Here is a 10,864-nt window from a genome sequence, read left to right as displayed (position 1 = left end):
AGCAAGCTCCGCGAAAGCTTCGTCTTGGTCGTCGCACGTTGGTTCATTCCGCGACCGAGAAAAATAGTCCCGGGAGTTTTTTCGAGAAACGCGGCGCGGGAAGTTCCACTTGGCCTTGAGCCACACCAGATAACCGCTAGTGTTCCCTACCGAGTCAGGACTTTAGGATAGGGTAAGCTCTCTGAGGCGCGGAGGGGGCCGGGGCGTCCGTGGCGGGAGATGAAAGAGGGATGCGGCGGAGGGATCCGTGCGTCGAGCCGTGAAGCGGCCCCAAGCGGAGAGCGAGCGCGTCTGAAAGGGACTGAGGAAATTGTGCTCAGTGCGGGGGCTCCGAGGAGGCCCGCGGCCTCTCCCTGCCCGCCGCCTGCAGGTCAGTAAGCGCGGACGACCCTCGGGGTGGCCGGCTCCGAAACGCCGGAGGAGCCTCGCAGATACCCCTTCCTCCCTCGCTCCCTTCCCCATTGTGGACCCTGAGTTTGCCTGGGTGCAAGCTAACCGGTTGGGGGGCCGACTACTTCCGGTGGGGGGGGAAGCCTGGGGCTCCTTGGGAGAGGGGCCACCTACTTCCGGCGAGGGCGGGTCCAGCCGAGGGTACCTGCTCACTTCCGGTGCAGAGGCCGGGCCGAGGTTGGGGGTCCCTGTGAAGGCTCCCACCCCCCGCCGGCCTCCGCGGGGTGATTTCTCTCGCCCGTAGTGACGTGCGGCCTAAGGTCTTGATTTCAGCTTCATTTCCGGCCCCCACCTGTATACCTGAAGACAGGCTCAGGGCGCCAGGTAATCCTTGCTGGGGCAGATGCTGTGGGCCGAGCCCTTTGCCAAGTGTCCGGCAGCTCCGGCATTCCGTAAGGATAACAGTAAAAGTCACGTGCTGTGGAGCACAAACGTTAGCCGGTGGCCTCTTTACCAAACTCCCGCTTTCTCCCGAATACTCGGCCGCATAGGCCCTCGGCCTTTGACAAGGTCACGTGCGATTACGCCACTGAGGGGGTTTCTGCAGGCTGTCCCCAAAGTCTTAGTGCTGTTTTAAGCCGCTATAGTGTTAAAATGCACCAAGATTTTCAGGACTTCCCGTATAAGAAATCGTGTGCGAAGCATTTCAGCTCATCAGACGTTTATCCCGTGCAGCCCCTGTCCTCAAGAAGCTTACCGTTTGGTGGAGACCTGCGGCGGTTTGAGTTTCAAAAACAAGCCTTTGATTTCTCTCTTAGAATGTAAGTTCTTTTAGGGAAACATTTTTCATCAGTGTCTCCAGGGCCTAGCAGACATTTGGGAGCTTGACAAATTTGAAATTAATTCAATTCTGTTACAGGCTTCCAAGATAATTCACTTCAGGGAACATTTAAGTGCTATTATGTTAAGGCGGCTAGGTGGGGCAGTAGATAGAGAACTGGACTTAGGGTTCGAATCTAGCTTCCTGACCCGCCACAAGTCACTTCCCCTGTGTCTGCCTCTGTTTTCTCATCTGTAAAATGAGATGATAACAGCACCCACCTCCCAGGGTTGTGAGGATCAAAAGAGATAATATCTGTAAAGCGCCTTAGCTTGTACTTCAAGATGTTTGTTCTTTAGGATGCAGTATGGAGTACAATGGAAAAAGTACTGGATTTTAAGTCCGAAGACTCATGTTCAAATCCTTGATGTGTGTGACCTTCTTGAGCAAATCACTCAACCTTTCTAAGGACTAACGTTTCCTTATCTGTAGAGTGAAAGGGTGGAAATAGATCTCTTTAAAAAAATTTTTTTTTATTCGTTTCCTTCTTCACACTCCTGTTCCTTTGCAATGACTTCCCCTTTCTGAACCACAAAACCTTTCCTTATGACAAATAAGTACAATCAAGCAAAACAAATGAACACGGTGACTCTGTAAATATGTGCCACATTCTCCATGCAGGGGTCCATCCCATCCCTTCCACCTGGTGGGCAGTATACTTCACCAACATTCCATCTCCCATCTCAGTCTTTACTCTGCCTTCAGTCCCTAGGATGCACTCCTCATCTTTGCCTACTTTTGAGATGACAAAGAATAGGAATGTGTGGGTATAAACTACTTTTAAAGCACAGCTTAACAAGGTACTTCCTATACAAAGCCTCTCATCTCCCCAAAAGGTAGCACCTCCTTCTGTAAATTTATTTTACACATTTTTGTGTGTGTGTGTGTGTGTTCTGTTTTTCTGATACAAAGTAAGCTCCTTTTTAGTCCCTAAAGAGACTGTTTTTGTTTCCCCATTGTATCCCAATCTCCCCTTGTGGTGTTAGGTATATACTGGATAGGCACTTAATAAATTCTTGTGTATTGTGATGGCAGAATTGGTCACTGTATTGATCAGAGCTCTGAAGTCTTTTGATTGTATCTTCCATTGTATTTTTGTGGTCAACCTTTAAATTGTTCTTTTGGTTCTACTTACTTGATTCTGCTGAATGATCTTTTAGGGCACTCTTCAACTGCAGTATTCTGTTCTTTAGCAAGCCTGAAAGATTATTTTGTGAGTGCTAATTATTTGAACCTATACCTGGAATTGCTATAAATTGTCTTGATTTGAAATAATTTAGAGGTTAAAACTATTACATTTATTTCTGTTGAACTTCTGATAACCTACTCCATTCACAATTTATTAAACAGCCTCATAATCCAAGATGAAAATTATAGCTTGTTTTCTTCATCTTAAGCTTTTTTGTGGGCTTTGTCTTATTTTTAAGGAAAAAAGTAGTTATTCTGGGTCTCTAAAACCTAGTTCTTAGTTTTTGGTTTGTTGGCTTATCATAGTTAGACTGCATTGGGGAGAAAAAAGCCCCAATATCAATAAAGGCCTGGTCTAAGTTTAGTGAAAGGGGAGAACATACCAAATAACCTCCAAATAATTAACAAGATATTTATTTCCTTATCATATGAATGTTTTATTGAAAGGAAAATAGGAGTTTTCATTATTTGTTAAGCTATAAAACACAAGAGTATTGTAGATTCATCCTGACAGATTAAACTCTAGAATTTGGAATTATGGAAATAATAAGAAATTGTGAAAAAGAGAAAAATGATGTTAAAATGTGGATTGAGATAGTTACATTTCCTTTGTGTAGTTGGAAAGCAAAGGAGTATATTAAATTGGCCTTTATGATGTTCCACAAGAGAAATGCAATATAATAGAAATAAGAAAAATTGCTGTAGCTTAAAGACTTGAGCAGGTTGAAAAAGTATCTGTTCAGAAAAAAGCAATATATAAAGCACATATCTGAGAAAGGATGTTTTCTGATAAGTGGCAGTTATTCATTGGCTCTATTAAAGGAGCATGTGCAGAGAAGAGTTCACGTGAAGACCATAGAACATTTGAGAAAGAGAGTTATGTGGAGAAGCTGGTGGATCTGCTATATGATAGAAGAAAGCTTTAAAAATAATGCTCGTCTTCTGTTTCTGTTATTTTTCTAATCAGGACACCAAACAAAAATTAGAAAATAAACTTAGACTGTATTTGGGGGATATGACTAAAATTTTGTTTCAACTGAATTATACAGGAATCTGCAGTCCTAAGTAATAATATTCAGATTACATGTTATCAAAGCATCCAGGGATCACACAGACCAAAGTAGTTAGGAATAAGTGTCAATAATACAAAACTCAGTGCCTTAGCAGAATTGATAACATTTGTCATCTTATACAAGTATTTTACTCTTGGAACATAGATCTTTGAGTAAGAATGGACTCCAAAAATGTAGTTCAGTCCAGACTTAATTTCTTTTACAAGTAGAGAGCCAGTCTCTACCTTAAGTGATGTAGAGCTCACTCAAAGAGTAGTCCACTTCATTTGGGGATAGCTCTAATTTGAAACAAAAAAAATTGTACACATTGAGCTAGAATTGGCCTTCCTGTGATTTCTACAATTTACTGTTTTTCTTTATCTCTTGTCCCATTCATAGTATACTACATTCCGGAAATATTTTTATATGCTAAAGGTTTGAGTAGTGGGTAAGATTTTCTTATTCTATAGATGTTTTTCTACTTTTCTTATCTGGTTTTTTTTTAACATTACAAAAATTGCAGTCTTTGACTTTCCAGATGGAAATCAAGGACAGGAAACTCAATTGCTACCTCCCTACTTATAAGGTGTAGGCTATGATCATGGCTTGAACAACATCCAAGATACAACCTAAAATTTGTATGATCTTGCTTCCAGTTTAAATCATTTAAAACCCTACTTCTCAGCATTTCGGCTAACTGCTATCCAAACCCTTGTGTCCTCTGTTTGAATACCCAGACTTTCAGTTCAGTAAATATTTATTCAATGCCTCCTCCTCCCCCACACCCCTACCAAGAGTTTAGCATTTAGCATTCTCAGAATTGGAATGAACCTCGGAGAGTATAAAATTGTTCAGTCCCATTCCTGAAGTAGAATCCCCTTTACACACTCTTCACCCCCACCATCCTGTTGGGGAACACCCCTCCCATTCTGTTGTTAGAACACTCCATTTGTGCAGTCAGACAAAGGCTACCTCTTTGTAGCTTCTGCTCATTGGTCCTAGTTCTGTTTCTGTCCCTGTCCCAGAACCAAGCAAAAATGAGTCAGACTCTCAGACTACTTTCCTTCAAACAGCCACAAGCCCTTCCAGAGGTGCAAAGAGAGGAAAGATGTCCCAGATGTGCTGCTTTAACCCTTCTTTTTCCTTCTTTCTTTTTTGTTTGCATACAGTCTTTAAGAAAATATTTTGTTTAAATAAGCAAAAATCTGCCTTCTTACCTTCCCCCCCAACTTCCCCACCCTGCCCTGAATTGAAAACAGAAGAAAAACAGAATTATACATACATACATACATTACAAGTATGTATAATAAATCAAAACAAATTTCCACATTTGCCATGTCCAAAAAATGTTTGTTTTCGTTCTGTGCTCTAAGCTCTTCACTTCCCCCATCAGAAGGTGGGTGGTGTTTCATCTTTAGTCCTCTGGATGATGGTTCGTTATCATGCTAGTTAGAGTTCCTAATTCTTTTAACATTCTCTTTTTACTTTTATCATATTGTTGTCATTGTGTGAACTGTTCTTCTGGTTCTGTTGGCTTCACTTAACATCAATTCGTAGAAGTTTTCCCAGGTTTCTTTGCAGCCATCTTTATCATTTCATCCAGTGCAGTAGTATTCCATCACATTTATTGTACCAAGCTTGTTCATCCATTCTCAAGTTTATACCCACACATTCCTATTCTTTGTCATCTCAAAAAGGCCTATGAATATTTGTATACATTCTTAGAGTTTGTTTTTCTCAGAATTGATCCCTCCCTTAATTTACCCTCCCCCCATGACCCTTTCCTAAGCATTTTCTTGTGTGAAATCTATTGCTGCATGCAATTCTATGTGTGTATTCTTCCTTCTTCTGACCAATTCAGTTGAAAGTGAGGTTCAAATGTCGGCTGCTCTTCTCCAATCCCCTCCTTGTTCGTTTAGATGTCTCCTTGTTTATCCTGATTATGTGAGATAATGTTTCCTAACATTTTTCCTTCCCCAGTGTTGTCTTCTCCCCCTCTCTGTCCATTCTCTTAAGATCAGTTAGGTATAACAGAACCACTGCCAGGCTTTGTCTATTTAGACTCTTTCTGTGACCCTGAAAGATGATAAGCAACTGAGTGGACACAAGTGTTATTTTCTCATACTCGAGTGTAAGCAATTTATCCTTGTTTAGTTCTTTATCATTTGTTCATTCCCGTTTGCCTGTTTATGTTTCTCTTTACTCCTGTGTTTGTACCTCAGTTTTTTTATGCAGCTCTGGTGTTTTCAGTCAGGAATGCTTGGAAGTCCTCTATTGCATTAAAGTTACATTAGTAGCATTCTACTCCATTTTGCTGGGTAAGTTATTCTTGGCTGTAAGTCTGTATCCTTTGCCTTTCAAAATCTTGTATTCCAGGTTCTTTGCTTCTTCATAGTGGTGGCTGGTAAGTGGTGCGTGTTCCTGACTGACTCCTAGGTACTTCAGTTCTTTTTGTCTGCTCGCTGCATTTTTTCTTTGACCTAAAAGCTCTGGGCTTTGCTTATGACATTCCTTGGACTTTTCATTTTGGGGTTTCTTTTGTGAGATGACTAGTAGATTCTTTTCTGTTTCTACTTTGTCCTCTGGTTTTAAGAGAACCGAGCAATTTTCTTGAAATTTAATAGCTAGCCTCTCATTTTGGTCATGGTATTCACATAGTTGGATGAGTCTTATTTTACTCCTTGATGTTTTTTCCAGGTCATTTGTTTTTGCTATGAGATACTATTCATTTTCTTCTATTTTTTTTTCAGTGTTTTGATTTTCTTTTCATATTTCTTGTTGTTTCATGGAGTCATTTGCTTTCTATTTGGTCCATTCTTATTTCCAGGAACATTGTTGCTTGGGCAAGGTGTGTACTTCTTGTGCTGAGCCATTAATACCCTTTCCAATTTTCTTCCATAGTTCTCATATCTTTTCCATTTATTTCTTCAAACACTTTAATTTTTAAAAAAATTTTAAACTTTTAAAAAAAATTCTTGCTACATCTATTCCTATTGAATTTGTGCCCAAGCTGTGTTTTTCTCTGAAGCTTTATTTGTAGATATTTTAGAACCATTCTCTTCTGAGTTTCTGTCTTGTGCTTCCCTTATCATCACAATAGCTTTTTATGGTGGGATTCTTTTTCTTTCTTTCTTTTTTTTTTTTTGCTTACTCATTTTTCTAGTCTACTTCCTCAATTCAGATTGGATTTTAGGACTGTGATGTTGGAGCTGGGTTCTGCTGTGCTTCTGGAGAGAAGATCTAGGCTGATCTGTTGCTGCTTTCTTGGGAGGTACTGAGTGTTATGTTAATTCCAGGTTCTTAGGGACAGCCTGGGAACCTGTAAACTTTGATTGCTTTTAGAGTAGTCTGATTCAGGACAAAGTCTAGTTGCTCTTCCCCTGGTCTGAACTCTGCAAGATCTTGACCTGGGTTTGGATCTGAACAACAGTAGACTGATTTTGGACTCAGGCCCTATCAGCCAGCTGGAAAGCTCTGTTGGCTCAGAGTGGTTGAATTATAGGCTTCCCTTTGTTCTGGGATTCCTGCTCTGGTTATTCCTCTACAGGCTGAGCTAGATGCTGAAACTTGGACCTCGCTCTGCTCCTGGAGTCTGAGTCCCCCTACTGTTGCTTGCTTCAGAACTTCGTTTCTAGTATACTACCCAGGGCCTCCCTATTAGGGAATACCACCTCTCTGTGCATGTCCCATTCTCCATCCATCCTGGATCTAGGTAGTGGGGTGCAAAGCAGCTAGTTCATACCTGTCCACTTTGTAACACCCCAGGATGGGTTTGGAATGTTCTCTTACCTTGGTGAACAGCCTCTCCCTGGGTGTTGCTTGCTTTTGACTTGACCCCGTCACCATTGTCTAGACTTCTATGTGGAGTTGGGCTGGGCATTTGACCATCGTGACTTTTTGGATTTATCCCATCAGAATTTGGTCTGGTGCATTTTCTAGGTCTATGTTTAGGAGTTTTGTGGAAGAGAGAACTTGGACCTGCTTCCTGCTATTCCACTGTATTACTTTCCATTTTTAAGTTGAGTTAATTCAATGAGGATACAATGCTAGGAGTTTGGAAATTATCTACCCATCAAAGTTTTATTTACTTTTTTTGGGCAAATGGAAGACTACTGGTCTCCAGGACTGCTTTAGTAACTCAGTGATAACGAATTACAATAGTTTTTGAAATATGTAGAATTAAAAGGAAGCATTAATAAGTTTTCCATATGTCCTAATAGTTAATGTATCCTATGCTATCTGTGAATTATGTTGTAAGCCAATGGTCTCAATTATATTTGTGAGATTTTTCAGTGTAGATGTTAGCAAGACTTTAAGGAGTTCTCTCTTTTAAATACTGAGCTATATACTGTGATCCTTGCTCTGAAGTCTGTGGAGGGAAAGAATAATTTATGAAACAGCAGTGTCTGTCATAGTATCATTGCAAAGATCTATTCAGCAACAAATTATGATTTTTGCCAGTGTGAGAACCCCAGGTTTTTAGTCTTTCAAAGATCTAGTCTTTCATGAGTTTCTGAGGATGAAAAAATTCACCCTGCAGTCAATCTCGTGATCTTCTATCAGCTTAGCTAGGCTAGGGGTCCTCATATGACAGATTTGGTCTCATTGGGTCCATATTCAGTGCCTTTCCAGTATGATAGAACATAAAATAACAGATTAGAGCAAGAAGGAGTTTTAAATGCCATCTCGTTCAATGTCTTTGTTTTACAGATGAGGAAACAGGGACCAGAGAGGGGAAGGGAATCTGCATTTTTAGAGAGGTTAAGCACATACCCAGAATTTCACAGTAAGTGAAAGAGGCCACATTTGAACCCAGGTCCTCTGATTCTAAAACCAGTTCTCCTCCTCTGTACTACACTGCCTCTCCTGTGGGCTTTGAAGTCAACTGCTATAGCCTTTGAAAAACCTAGGCATCTTTATTCTGTGATGAGCTAGTAGTAGGATTTTAGTGGAGGAATAATAATGGCTGGCATTCATGTAGTAGTATAGGGTTTACAAAAGAACTTTCCCTACAACGTTATTGTTATTGAGCTGAGACATAGCTGGAAGTAGACACGGGCTGCCTGGGTAGCATTTGATGTTTGCAGTGGGATTGCAGATTGCAGATCTATCTGGTGTGTCTTGATTAGCTTGACCTCTGTTCACACATTCTGCCTGCTCTTCCCTATTGAATATTAAGCATTTTGGTATGTGTGATAATATTAACCTTGGCCAAAAATAAACAGGCCTATTCTTTTCTTCGCACAACTTACATGATAAATACAAAGCTCTCAGATGTGAGCACTTTGCAACTTTAAAGCACTATATAAATGCTAACTCTTATTATTATATTATTACATCTACATAGGCATTTTTCCTAGATATATTTGGAAGAGGAATTGAGCAGCATGATCATGTAGAGTAGAGAGAGTTCTGGTCACTGCCACCCTCTAGCTGCATGACCTTGGGCATCTGAATGTCTTAGCTGCAGGTTCTTCATCTGTGGACTTGGGAGGGTGACACCTCCTGTTGATGTCCAGTTTGGACCAGGCGATCTCTCAAGGCCCCAGATCTGTGAATCTGTATGTGAGGAAACGAAGGCATACATACTAAAGCAGTATTTGCTGAGCTAAGTTGATTTTATCTGGCGTTACCATAACTCATGCTCAGTTTCTGTGGATACTTAAAAGAGTTTGGAAAACTTTTTCTGCATCTGCCTTGAAGTTGATAATTCCAAGATTATTGGGAAACTTCTCTGCCTCCCGCAACAGTCAGTGGATCTCTGCTCTTAATTATGTGATCCACTTCTTGGGCCCAAAAGCAGTTTCGTTTTTACTTCTTTGCCATCTAGATGATTGACTAAGTTCCCTGTCTTCCTAGAGAAAAAGAGAAGCTACAAAAATAAAGGCTGAACCCCACAGAATTCCCTCTCTGCTACCAGGTAATGAAGCCTCAGTGTTTAATAGCCCCCGAAAAGTGTATTTCTCTGTTATGTTCCTGCTTCATTCTGCAGATGTGATGCTACTATTTGACTTTCTTAAATCCAAATAGTTGTACTCTCTCCCTCCTCTCAACCCCCAACTCTCCCTAACTCTCTTATTGCACTTTTACCATCTACCTTATAATGTATAGTAATGTATTTCTGTATTTTGGCTGTTGTATTAAGTATATTAAGATTGTTGAGGGTAGGGACCAGGTTTATTCTTACTTGCCTTCTCCACAATACAGTATATATTCATTGAATATTCACTAAATTCATGATTGTCCATTGGTATCAGTAAGTATTAATCTGCGGGTGCTTTTTGAATATGAATAGTCATATCATTTCAATGTAGAGAGTTTCTGGGTGTGGACAGAAAAGTTCTTCTGAGCTAAGCCTTTTTTTAGTCATCCTTGTTGCAAGGTGAGGTGGCTGAAATGAGGATTAGGATTCCCCCTTAGACCTTCTTAACAGTTACTAATCTGGAAAATAATAACCAATTCAGTTCAGCACATACTTGTGGAATGCCTACCACCTGTCACTTTCTCTTATGCCCACTAGGAATCTCTCTCTTTTTACTGTGGGCAAATTGTTCCTCTTTTCTTTTTCCGTCCTACTGTGCACGGTCAGTTTTCCCCAGAAGCACTTACAGCAGTTGATGTTCAGTCATATCTGACTCTTCATGACCCCATTTGGGGTTTTCTTGGCAGAGATACTGAAGGGGTTTGCCATTTCCTTCTCCACTTCATTTTACAGAAGAGGAAACTGAGGCAAACAGGGTGACATGACTTACCCAGGATTATTCAGCTAGTAAGTGTCTGAGGCCAGATTTGACCTCAGGTCTTCCTGACTCTAGGCTCGGTGCTGTACCTGCAACAGAGGGCCCTCCACTGCCTCTCAGACACTAGACCTTAATCAGCACCTGTTATGTGGCAGGCCCTGTGCTAGTTACTGAGGGAAACAAGAGTGAAACACGGCCTCTACTCACAAGAACCTTTTATAGTGTGAGTATACCTCACTAAGGATGTGATCCAGGCAGTGTACTTCAGGTGAGTGCTCTGAGAAGAGTGAAGGAGGTAGGAACGCTTCAGCCAGGGGTTGTCAAGGAAAGTTTCGTGGAAGAGTAGTGCCTGAAGTGGACCTTAAAGGAAAAGAAGGATTTCAGTAGGCAAGAATGAGCCCAGGTCTTAGGGTACAGTCTACGTCAGTGCACAGGAGCAAGAAATGCACAACCACCAAACCAGGGAGCGGCTGGTGGTCCAGTTTAGCCACAGCGTAGAGCATGTGAAGGGAACATAAGGGAAATAAGTGAATTGGACTGAGGTCGTGAAGGGCCTTGAACGTTAGCTATGGAGTTTGTATTTTATCCTAACTCTCAAACAGTAGATGATAAGT

At 41.1% G+C, this 10,864-nt stretch overlaps 1 protein-coding gene across 4 annotated transcripts in view; it reads left to right on the top strand.

Annotated features, from left to right (window-relative positions):
* The first annotated feature begins 249 nt into the window (after positions 1-249).
* The window catches only part of HMG20A (high mobility group 20A), a 74,663-nt gene continuing 64,048 nt past the window's right edge, over positions 250-10,864 (top strand). Inside the window, exon 1 of one of the 4 annotated variants that reach the window (XM_036735541.1) lies at positions 250-370. The gene's annotated coding sequence lies outside the window, so the exon portion shown is untranslated. Of the gene's footprint in view, positions 371-583; positions 775-8,281; positions 8,297-10,864 lie in introns of those variants that run through there. The other 3 variants (XM_036735540.1, XM_036735542.1, XM_036735539.1) reach the window with 3 other exon arrangements.

The sequence above is a fragment of the Trichosurus vulpecula genome, chromosome 8 (genome assembly GCF_011100635.1).
Source record: "Trichosurus vulpecula isolate mTriVul1 chromosome 8, mTriVul1.pri, whole genome shotgun sequence".
Classification (NCBI taxonomy): domain Eukaryota; kingdom Metazoa; phylum Chordata; class Mammalia; order Diprotodontia; family Phalangeridae; genus Trichosurus; species Trichosurus vulpecula.
This window is presented reverse-complemented; position numbering and strand designations above follow the sequence as displayed.